Raw genomic sequence first — 12192 nt, 5'->3', positions numbered from 1 at the left:
ATCGCAATTGTATTGTTTCATTGACAATTTTATTTATGAACAATTTGTGTGAAATAACAATACAGTCATAAATAATCTGATTATTTTATATGGTTTAATACACAGTGCAACATAATTTTCATAGTTGAGCCTCAGCTGGCTGTATACCGGACACATATGAACATAAACCCCCTAATATCCATAGACTGTTTACATCCCTGCACTACCTGTACCGCAAGCCTGTACAGTATATAGTAGCTATCTGATCTGTATTTACTGTGCATAGTTTGTAGTCCAGCAATGTGTTTTTAGTTTTCTTCTTTTTATTTAGTTTAATAGTTTTGTTAAGCTTCATGTCTGCAATGTATCCTCATTTAAATGTATCCACTGAGAACCAGAGTCAACTTTAAGATTGTCAAACGTATCAATACTGAAATACTTTTTTTGATACTGTGTGTTTAAAATGATAGTCATTGGATAGTGTCGAAAGTACCAAAACCATTAAAAAAAACCCCACTACATTACTATCAGATTTTCAGCCCAGAGCTGCACAGATGAAACAGTGGGGAGGAAAATCAACTGGTCCTCAATTGTGTTCAGAAAAGAAATGATCCTATTTTGTGTTCCTATTTCTCTTTTCCATGGTATCAAAAGAGGTATCGAGTGTTGTTTTTTAATGCTAATATTGTATAAAATTCTGGTATTGTGACAACCTTACTTTCTTGTATGTGTCAACATACTTGGCCAGTAAATATACTGAGACAAATTCCACTATCCTGCCTCTCTTGAACTTGAAAACAGCAGAGTAAGAAGGGAACAGGGTTTTTAGTGAGGGCTGATATTAAGCCACATCACTGTGTACTGCCAGCGCAGTAATACACAGCTGAGTCTGACAGATTCACACTCTGAATAATCAGACCTCCTGTTTGGATGTCTTTTCTTGTAATCTCAAACTGATCTTTAAACTGTTTCTCATAGTCGGGCTCACTGTTAATGTAGCTGTATCCAATTAAATTCATCAGACCACTCTCTGTTTGCTGGTACCAGAGCATTACATTAAGGTCGCTGTCATTGTGACTGCATTTAAAGTCCACTCTGGTCTTTTCGTTGACTATTTTTGGAGGAGACGGCTGAAACGTCACACTCTTAGCTCGGCCTCGATCTGTTGGGAAAGCACAGATTTAGTAAAGTGGTTGATACAGATGCAACTGTGGAAAAAAAAAACAGCCATTCATTTTTTCCTGTATAACATTGAGAACACAGTTAAATTGTTGTTTGTAGGTAATTTCATTACATGGCAACAAGAAGAGCAGAAATCCGATCACAACTGGAGACATCCTCCAGGTTTGCTCTGCTGCAGGAGAAACACAGCTTCCACCAGTGAGAGTCAGTGTAAAGAGAGACACTGCCTCATCTGCAAATGTCTCATTCACAGGATGGTGAGGGTTTTTAGTGAGGGAGTGGCATTAAACCGCATCACTGTGTACTGGCAGCGCAGTAATACACAGCCGTGTCTGATAGATTCACACTCTGAATAATCAGAGATCCTGTTTGGATGTCTTTTCTTGTAATCTCAAACCGAGCTTTAAACTGTTTCTCATAGTTAGGCTCACTGCCAAAATAGCTGAATCCAATCAAGCTCATCAAACCTCTCTCTTTTTGCTGGTACCAGAGCATTACATAGAGGTTGTTATCATTATGACTGCATGTAATTTCTACTCTGGCCTTGTCCTTGACTATTCTAGGAAGAGACGGCTGAAATGTCACACTCTTTGCTCGATCTGTGGGAAAAACACAGATTTTAAAAGTAAATGATACAGAAGAAACAGTGAAAAAACTTACATAAAATTGCTACAGTTAACAACACAATTGCAGTTTTTGCAGCTAATTTCATTACATGGAAGCAAGATGAGCAGAAATGCTATCACAGCTGGAGACATTTTCAAGTTTGTGCTGTTGCAGGAGGGACACAGCCTCCTCCAACGATGTATCAGGAGAGAGCCTCAACTGCAAATGTCTCATTCACAGGACGGTGAGGGTTTTGTATGTTTTGTTCTGAGAAAATAGGCTCGGGGTACGGAGGGAGGGTGTCTGTGTCTGTGAATTCATCACCACATTCTCCTCATAAAAGCTTCATGCCATGTGCTGTGTCTCCCCCTATTGGTTGAATCTGTTCAGGACAATAATTTGCATGACTAGACGGTCGCTTGTCAGGAAAACTGCTTTAAATATTGTGTTTTTAAGTGTTGAACAATAATGTAATTTTCAATTTTAGAGAGCAGTTCATCCCTTATGCCCATTCTTTCTACCTTCCTTCCATTAATATGTGAAACAACGTGTAGTAAAAGTCACTGGTATCATCTTCTCCACTGTGGGGTTTAGTGCCTTCCTTTATTTGATTATTATTTATGTGTCAGGTGTCAGAACAATAACCAGCCTCCTCGCTCTATGTTTTTGTCACAGACCTGAGGTGTGCCACAGCACTGTGTAGACTGGCAGCACACAGATAAACGGCCTCATCTTTTGTCTGAACGTTGGTTATTGTTAGAGATGACTGCTTCTCCTTCGATCTCACTGCCTGAAAACCAGATTTGAATCCTTCCTCATAGTTTGCATTGCTTGCTATTACAGACACAATTAACTGAAAACCTCGTCCTCTCAGCTGCCTGTACCAGTACACATATTGATAATCCGTGTTATTCTGGTAGCAGTGCATTTCCGCTGAGCCGTTGGGAAGACTGGAAATGTATTGGGGCCACTGAGTGATCAGCACAGACGGAGAAACATCTGTAACACAGGATAATAAGCACATATGTACTAAATCACATCAGTATTAGTTACGCTGTCTAAATTTGCTTCAAAGCAACTAATGACTCAAGTGTATAATAAACACCAACAATATTTTCATCACAAATTCCACCAGAGGAAGCCAGATTATGTCCCTGTTTATTACAGAAATTATATTTACCTGCAGCCCAGAGCATAAAGAGCACCAAGGTGGTGAAGGCTGCAATCATTTTGATTTAGGAAGAAGAAAAGAAGTGAATGAAAATGCAACGAGCCAGCACTTGAGATCAGAATGGAGGAAATGACATCAGAAACTGTGTTAAATAGACCAAAGAGAAGCCGTCCAGTAGGGAGACTCATTACCATCCGGGAGTCATGGGAGGAGTTGTGTTACAGTATGTATCAGTAACATGTATCAGTGTCCAGTCTTTTATACCTTTGTTGGTCCTCTCAGAGCAGGGATCGGAAACTACAGCAGCTGCTGCGTGAGAACAGACTTCTGACTCTCAGTACTTCTTTATGCAGCGTAGGTTTGATGCAGGTGCTTGGCTGATACTGTGGGCCTCCAGCTTTTTGTAAAGGGGTTAGGGGAGTTGCAGCACTGTGCTTACTCGCTGCACAGAAGTACTCTGCACTGTCTGTTGTGTCAATGTTGGAGATAACAAGCTCCGCTCTGCCCTTCGAATGGCCTGTGATGTTGAAACGGGCTTCAAAGTTCTTCTCAAGGGTTGGCTTTTCATAATGAAGCAGTCCGATCAGCTCCATGGACCTTCGGCCTCCTGCTGCTGACTGATGCCGGTACCAAAGCATGTATGGATAGTTGTTGTCTCCGTGGTAACAGTCAAGGCGGGCTTCTTTTTGTTCAGGTTTTATTAGAAGATTTGCAGATTGCTGGATTATGAGCGATGATGACGCAGTGTCTAGAGGGGGAAAAAAAGAAAACCTGAAAGTAAACAGACATTTCTATTAGTGGTATGAGAAATGACACATATCTTATGACTCTTACCTGTGAGCAAACACAGAGAAAGAAACAAAATAAAAAACATTTTAAACAACATTTTTACTGAATATGACAATCCTCATGTAGCCATAATGTTCTCTGTGATGGATCAACTCTTAACTGGGACTTAAACAGATATATGCAAATTTGATTTGTAATGAGGAAGGAGGAGTTTACAACTGCCCCCATGTCAGTGTGTTTCACTGCTCTCTGCTTTTATGATTCTGATTCACACAGACAGTTTTTATTCACCTGAGGGAATCTGTTAAAGCAGTTCAAGCACTCAGTATATCCTTGTGACTTTATTTTTTCGCTAAATATACATATCCGCTAAAATCAGGGTTTTTGGAAACAGTGCTATAAAAGGAACCTTATTCACTTTCTTGGTTTTTCTCATCATTCTCTTTATCATTTTCTATCTTATTCTTTACTTCCTAAATGTACACAGTAAAAGGATAAGCATATTCTAATGAACAGTATTAATGAAGACTCTCAGAACTTTGACACTGTGTGAGGTGGTTCCAGTGGTTTCCTGTTGGTGTGCTGTTCTCTGCTGGATCATTGTGGAGGTTTTTGTATGAGAGAGTCACTGTCTTTATTGCTGTGTATATACTTGCTGCTCCAAAATATTCTCCACTTTCTTCAGGGTGTCTCGGGTTCAGGATGTGAAGATAAGCTGTTTTCTCTCCGTCTCCACTCACATTGAAGTGATTCTGAAATTCCGACTCAACCTTAGGAGTTTTATAATACACGTAGGCGATGAGCTTTAGGGAAGTGTTTCCTGGTGAGCGCTGATACCAGAGAACAGTGTCGTATCTCGGGATTTTATGTGTGAGGCTCAAGTTGACTTCACCGTTTGGTTTAATAAACAGCTCAGTTGGAGTCTGAAATACTTGTTTTTCTTCACTGAGGTAAACTCCTGTAAAGAGATCAAGACACAATGTTAAGTAGTGCTTATAGTAGTATATGAGAATAAAGAACATGGACATTGATATATATTTCTCCTTGATTCCTACGCTAGCGCTCCAGTTTTTTTTTAAGTGGCCTCATGAATGTACAATACCTTTAACCCAGAACAAAGTGATGATGGAAACGATGAGTTGAGATGGCATCATGTTGAATGTGAAGAACCAGCCTGAGTCTCTGCTGTGTTTTGTGGATCAGAAGGAGGGGCAGGAAGTGATGTAGAGAAATCATAGCACATGGTGAGAAACTATTTCATTCAGTGTGCTTCACATCTACACATTATATTAAGGCTTTTCTATCATGGTGTACTATAAATGTTACCTGTGTACTTGAGGGTTTTTCAGTTTAAGAATATGAAGGGTGGCGTTTCTCTGTACTCATTCTTATGACTTTGCTATAAGTTTTCAACAAGGTAAACAAATCTGCATTTACTATGTGGAATTGAGCCTCTGGAAAATAGTTTGATACTCTGTTTCAGGTTTAATTTCCTGGGCTGATCAGCTGGAAAGTTGGAACTGTTGGGCAACTTGACTTTTTGGGGGGATATTCTTGTAGAGAATACAGTTCAAATTCAGGAGAATCCAATATCAGCTAATGACTTTAAAGCCTTTGAAGGCTTTGGCTTTGAGAAATAAAAAAACACTTTAATTGGTTGTTTAATACAGAACAGTAGGATGGTAATTGTGTTTTAAACTCTGATCAAGTGAAAAGCTGCTTTTGCAGATGATAATGTACTATTTTACCTACTTACAGCGGAGAGAGAGGAAGAGGTTTTTGTCAAGGGCAGATGGGTGTTTGATACACTGTGGCTTACTAGCAGCACAGAAGTACACTGCGCTGTGTTCAAGTGCTTTCAGATTGATTATGGAAAGTGAACCATTTTTGTTGTTTCCACTCAGATCTCCAGCTAATTTGAAGTGTTTTCTAAACAGCTCTTCCACGCTGTCATTTTTGAATTGTGTATATCCATATCCAATGAGTTTCAGAGCCTTGTCCCCAGGTGACTGCTGGTACCACAGCATCACTCTGTAGTCACTTTGTCCATGAGTACATACAAGTTGCACATTGTCACCGGTGTTTCTGATGACAGCAGAGGGAGACTGATGGATCTGAACCCCGAGAGAAATACCTGCTGTGAGAGTTAGACACATTATTAATTGTATGTGTGAAGGTGAAAACTACAATAAATCTTAACTTCAGAATGAAGCAGTTATTACCTGTGAGGAAATAGCAGAAGAGGAATCTAATCATCGTGTAAGTGACGACAGGGTCTCTGTTGTTTGTGCTTTCTCACTAAACTCAGTCACATTTAAGTAGGAAGCAAACATGATGTAGAAAGGAGGAGTGGCTTCATGTAGTTGCATATAAAACTGATATTTATCGACGCTCTTCCTTAAACCCGATTCACCAACAAAAATGTTTTGCTATTGACATATTTCAATTATATAATTAAATTTATTAGAAATATGCCAATAATAGAGAAACCAAGTTTCATTAGCTAATGAGGATATGACTGCATCAAACCAAAATGCAACCACAAAAGCAGGTGTCTGTGAGCAGTTTATTCCATGTGTTATTCAAAGCAAAGATGGTGAAGAGTTTTTGTATAGTTCAGAGGGGATTTTTGTCAGTGTGCTTCTCGAGCTGCACAGTAGTACACTGCACTATGACTTGGTCTTAAAAAGTTGACTATAAGAGAGCCATTCTTTGCTGTATTCCCCCCTAAATCTCCAGTGATATTAAAATCCACATTATATGGCTCTTCCATTTTGACATTCTTGTAGTTCAAATATCCGATGAGTTTCATAGCTGTGTCTCCAGGTGACCGCTGGTACCAGAGCATTGTCCTGTAGTCAGTTTTATCATGGCTGCAGAAAATCTGCACTTTGTCACCAGGTTGCTTGATGAGATCAGAGGTAGACTGACGGACCTCAAGGCCCAGACAACAACCTGGGTAGAGAATAAAATGAAAGAATATATGTACATGGTAAAAGTAATTAAATAAACCCCACTTCTACATTACACACAGATAGGAGCTAATTGTTATAAAAAATATTACCTGACAGGCAACAGAAAAAGAGAAAACTGATCATGTTCTCTTCCTCAAAAATGTCTAAACTATGTATCACAGAGTTTTAGGGTTTTAAGTCGCTGGGATCTGACATTAGATCAACCTGACTGTCACTGAAAGGTGGAGATCCAACTGATGCCTCTCATGAGCTGACTGAAGTGTGAAAAGGGAAGTGAAATGAAGATGAAACAGTACTGTATACTGCCTGGCAGAGATAATGGCATCACATCAAGAGCAGCTTGCTGGGAGGGGCCTGTTCAGGTTCTAATTCAAAACCATAACTGTTGATCAAAGTCAGTTCAGAGTTTTTGTACAAAGGAGAGGGGATCTGCAGTCAGTGTGCATAGCTTGCTGCGCAGTAGTACACTGCACTGTGCTCAGGTGCCTTTAGATTGACTATAAACAGAGAGCCATTCTTTGCTGTCCCTCCACTCAGATCTCCACTTATATTGAAATGTTCTTTTAAAGACTCCTCAAGTTCTATAGTGCTATAATACACATGTCCGATGCGTTTCAGAGTTTGGTCTCCAGGAGATTTTTGGTACCAGTACATCAGTGAATAGTCAGTCTTTCCATGGCTGCAGACGAGCTGGACTTTGTCTCCAGGTCTTCTGAGGAGAGCTGGAGGAGTTTGGTGGACTTCAACACCCAGACAAACAACTAGAAATAAAGAAATAAACTGAATGAACTGTGTAGGAACTATTGATAACGTGGTATTCTTGAATGAAAGGTAAAAGTGATTACCAGTGAGCCAAGATAAAAAGAATAATGTTGATATGTTGACCTCCTGTCTGAATGAACACAGAACACTGAGTGGCTCTAAGAGCTTGAATTAAACACCACAGCACTTCACTTTAACCTCTTGTATTAATGCCCTCCTCTCTACACACGGGTACATTAAATGTCTAGTGCTGTGTGTGTGAAGCTGAAGAGCATTTCTCAAGCTCCAGCTCCACCTACTGGAAAGATATAAAAGTCAAAATCTGGTTTCTAATATTCACCAAATATAATGTCAAGCAGTTTTTGTTCAGCTGCTCAGCTTCTCACATCACTGTGTTTGCTGACGGCACAAAAATAAACACTGCTGTCCTCAGGCTGCAAGTCTTTCACAGTAAGAGCCCCACTCTCTGTTTTCTCTTTGATGGAGTATTTGGTTTGAGGGCCCCCACCATAGTCTGGCTTTCCACCTACAACTGTGTAGACAGTGAGGGTCATGGTCTCCCCTGGACGCTGCCTGTACCAGTACATCTGGTTATGAGAAATATATTTTTTGTGGCTGCAGTTCATCTCTGCAGAGTTGCACACATTACTCCGGCTGATTTCAGGGTATTGGCTCACATCCTGGCAGTGAACTGTGTGGAGAAAATACAAAAAATTAATGTTAACTATGTTCTTGTGCATACATATGAAAGATGAAAAAAATTAAATGTTTCCACTGATGCTACAACATTGTCAGCACAGTTTTATAGTCAGAATTTGACATTGTGATTGGGTCTCCATCATAATAATATTTAATAACTATAAATAATTAATGGATAACTATAAAACCTAAATTCATGTACCTTGAAGCCACAGAGAGCAGACTATGAATGTGAGTATTTGAGTCATCATAGTGATCCTCCTAAAATGCGATGCAGCCACAGCAGACAAACTAAATGTCTAAGGCTGCGTTTTATAATGGGAGGTGGGACGTTAAAGGCATTGTACCACAGAAAGGACATCCCATTATAATCTCTGATCTTAGTCAGACAAAAAAACAACATTGGTTAGTGGCTTATTCCAGTTGGAAGGTTCTGAGCTGTGATAGAGCTGTTTTTGTAATGAGGAACACACCACTGGTTCAGAATAAAAGTCTGAGTTAAGATATACCACCACCTACCGAAAGGAAAGCATACAGGTGCAAGAGGCTGTGTGCTACAGAGATGAAAAGTGTGATGAGGTTTTTGTACTGAGGAGCAGTGATATGTAGCACTGTGTTAACTAGCAGCACAGAAGTACACTGCACTGCTGTTCAGTCTTTCAGTTGTTAATGTGCAGGTCTGGTCTTTATTTGCGTTTCCATCTATCTTCACATTCACTCCGGTCTCTGGGTATCCAGTGTTTACATTCATGTATCCCAGTAACTGCAGTTGGCCGTCCGTGATTTGCTTGTACCAGAGGATTCGGTTATAGTTGTCAATCTCATGTGAACAGTAGATTTTGGCTGTTTCTCCTTGGTTGGTAAACATATCAGCTGGAGTCTGGTGGACTTTTTCACTGAGAGACGAACCTGTTAATTAGACATCATCAACAAACACACATTAATATACAGTAATGAGGTAAGAGTGTAACCACTCAAGAATGTAAAAGTACAAGGACGCTCATTACATTACCTGAAACCAGTATGATATTAAGGGCTAAGCAGAAGACAGTGATCATCTTGTTGTGTGTTGTGACTGAATTTAAGAATATCCTTGTTTTTGGTGCTGTGCTCTCATCTCTGTATGTGCAGTTCTACTGAATAGTCACTCCTCTATTGCTGGGTAAACCCTCCCATCAGGAAAATATTTTCTATTTGGGTGGTGTCATAATGCATTGTCCTCTTCCTGAACTGCTACTATACACTACAGACATACTGCACTGCCCCTTATAAAAGGACACAAAATAACAAAGACCTGAAATGAACATTAAAACCAGGTGCAACAATACAGTCGAGTCTGTTTGTTTGACTACAACTCTGAAGTCTGAAAGCTCCAATTAGTCATTTCTGACCATATAAATAAAACATAAATATTGTGTGCTCACGTTTATAATGATTCCTGACATAAACTAGCCATTTTTATTTTTATATTTAACGGCAAGCTACCGTACTTACATGTTTGAAATGTAATGGTGATTGTTTGCTTGCAACAAATACATTACAAACTATGTAAATGTTATGTTAATATGTGGCAGATTCATTATTTCAGCATTAAGAAAAAAATGTCTGTCTAAATAATATTAACTCAAGGTCCACTTGCTAGCTCTTTCTGGAGCTTTAACCATATCTGATGGTTTTTGGTAAATGTACTGAAGGTCCAGTAAGGTGACCTTAAGTTAAGATTAGTTTATCCAGGTATTGTCGAGCATTATCTGTGATGCTAAAATAACATTGAGCTTTTACAGCTCCATTCCTTTCCTGAATGGAATTTAAACAGAATGAAATTATGATTTAAGATAAGATAAGATAGACTTTATTGATCCCACACTGGGGAAAGTCACATGTTACATATAAATAAATAAATAAATACACATTAAATAACAAAATAAAATAGAAAAATACAACATGTAATGAACATTAGAGAGTTAGAGTTGTATGTACACTATATACACATTTTATACAGATGTAATTGATATAGAATATTAACAGTGTGAAACCAACAGGAAAAGGATTATACAAGAAAAAACAGTACAACACAATCAAATAGGAACTCTACAATTGTCAGGAAACATGTTTGGTTAGAGAACAGAGTACAATATGGTGTTAACCTGCATTCATTGCCCTTCATTTTACATGTTTGGTGACATTATTGTATTGCACAAGCACTATTACCAAAAATAATACTCATAACTATGAACAAAAGTCTGTAAGTGTAGTTCCACATGATTAATCACATGTATCAGTGTTAGCCTAGAGCTCCCTCTGTAGTTCATCAGTTAGAATATTTTATTCATTGTGACAGCAACAGTTGGGTATTTGTACAGCTGTCTCAGTCACCTGTATCACTGTGTTCACTCACAGCACAAAAATACACTCCACTGTCCTCAGGCAGCAGCTTCTCCACTGTCAAAGATCCAGTCTGAGGGTCGTTCTTCTGCGCTGGAAACTTGTCCTCGCTGAAGCCACTTTCATATTTATGTGGTGGAGTTGTAGTGGTGAACACGATTAGTTTCATTGTTTCTCCTGGTAGCTGTCTGTACCAGTACATCTGGTAGTATTGGAAACCTTTTGTATGGCTGCACTCTATTGTTGCACTGTCGCTCTCGTTTTTCCACAGTATGTCAGTCTGGGTGACATCGCTCCCATCAATGAGACCTGTGTGTATAACAGTTAGGTTAACAGTTTTAAAACACACCACATCTATAAAATCATAGTTTAACACTGTAAACCAATGAGCTCAGAATGAAATTCACCTTTAAGCCAGAGCAGAAATATTAAAAAGTAGAGTAGACAATGTTTGGTTATGTCCATGTTGTGGAAGTCAGAGCCTCCTTTGAATCTGTCAGTTTATTTACAGAGGTATAGAGAGTAGGTGTGTCTCCGCAGTGTGTGACGTTCTCTGATTCTGTGAGCTGACGAATCGAAATCCACACGGTGAATCAAAGTGTAACTGGGAGTATTTGTGGTGCTTGATGTCCCCCTACAGTGCATGAGATGGAGGGATCGAGGTGTGCCAACAGTCTTCACTGTGAATGTCCAGCCTGGTGCTCACAGGGGGAATTTGTCCTTGCTGAAGTCTGTTTCATATTTTTGTTCTTTTGTGTATAAACATACACTGTATTTAGTTTTGTTACTTCTCCTGCAGCTGTCTGTACAGGTGCATCTGGTTGTAGGTAAACTCTGGTTTCTCCACAGCATGGAGGTCTGGTTGATATCACTCCCATCAATTAGACCTGTGTGTATAATAATAAAAATGACAATAACTTATAATTAGAGTATAAACATGAAACAATAATTTAATGTAAACTTGTAATTGTACAAATGTATTTTATTGTAGTTACCTGTAGCAAAAAGACAGTATGACATTAACTTTTTTGATAATAATATCCATGTTTGCTATCAGTCATGAGACTATCACAAACATTAGGCTCTGCACATCCTAGAATAACCTGCTTTTCTGTTGCCCTACAGCACAACCTCAGAGGAGGTCACAATTCAGTCAGAACGGTTGATTAAAATCTTGAAAGGCTCGGTTTAGATGGAGGCTGGCTGCAGGTGTTCAGAGACTCAACATGTTGTCTATCTGCAGGCAGATAAAGGAGAGTTTTTGTATTGACTTGTGGGGAATCTGAAGCACTGTGTCGCCTGGCAGCACAGAAATACACACCGCTGTCATTTAATGAAAGACTGGAAATATTGAGGTTCGAATATTTCTGGCCATTTCCATCAAAGCTGATTTTTCCCTTCACGTCTTCCTCAGGGTATGGGAAGTTGAGATTCAAATATCCCAGGAACTGCAGAGTTTTGCTTTCATCTTGTTTGTACCAGAGAATAACTTCATAACTTGTTATGGTGTGTGAACATTTGATCCCACTGACAACAGATTCACCAACTCTCTTAATGATGAAAGGAGGCGTTTGGAAGACGCTGTTGGAGAGAGAGGAACCTGTGGGGAAAGAACAGACGCTGTTTAAAATACTGAAATTATTA

General features: G+C 39.2%; 1 protein-coding gene and 1 long non-coding RNA gene across 2 annotated transcripts in view; both read right to left on the bottom strand.

Annotated features, from left to right (window-relative positions):
• LOC127360258 (T cell receptor beta chain MC.7.G5) overlaps positions 1 to 12192 on the bottom strand; it is a gene marked incomplete in the record, with an annotated part of 299553 nt that overhangs the window by 238677 nt on the left and 48684 nt on the right.
• LOC127360748 (uncharacterized) lies at positions 5494 to 7113 on the bottom strand. The gene is made up of 3 exons (XR_007883901.1): positions 6792 to 7113; positions 5950 to 6682; positions 5494 to 5864 (listed from the first exon to the last, which is right to left on the bottom strand). It is a non-coding gene; the product is annotated as an uncharacterized LOC127360748 (long non-coding RNA).

Source organism: Dicentrarchus labrax, unplaced genomic scaffold (genome assembly GCF_905237075.1).
Source record: "Dicentrarchus labrax unplaced genomic scaffold, dlabrax2021, whole genome shotgun sequence".
In the NCBI taxonomy this organism is placed as follows: Eukaryota; Metazoa; Chordata; class Actinopteri; family Moronidae; genus Dicentrarchus; species Dicentrarchus labrax.
The sequence above is the reverse complement of the archived record's forward strand: the minus strand, read 5'-3'. Positions and strand labels throughout refer to the sequence as shown.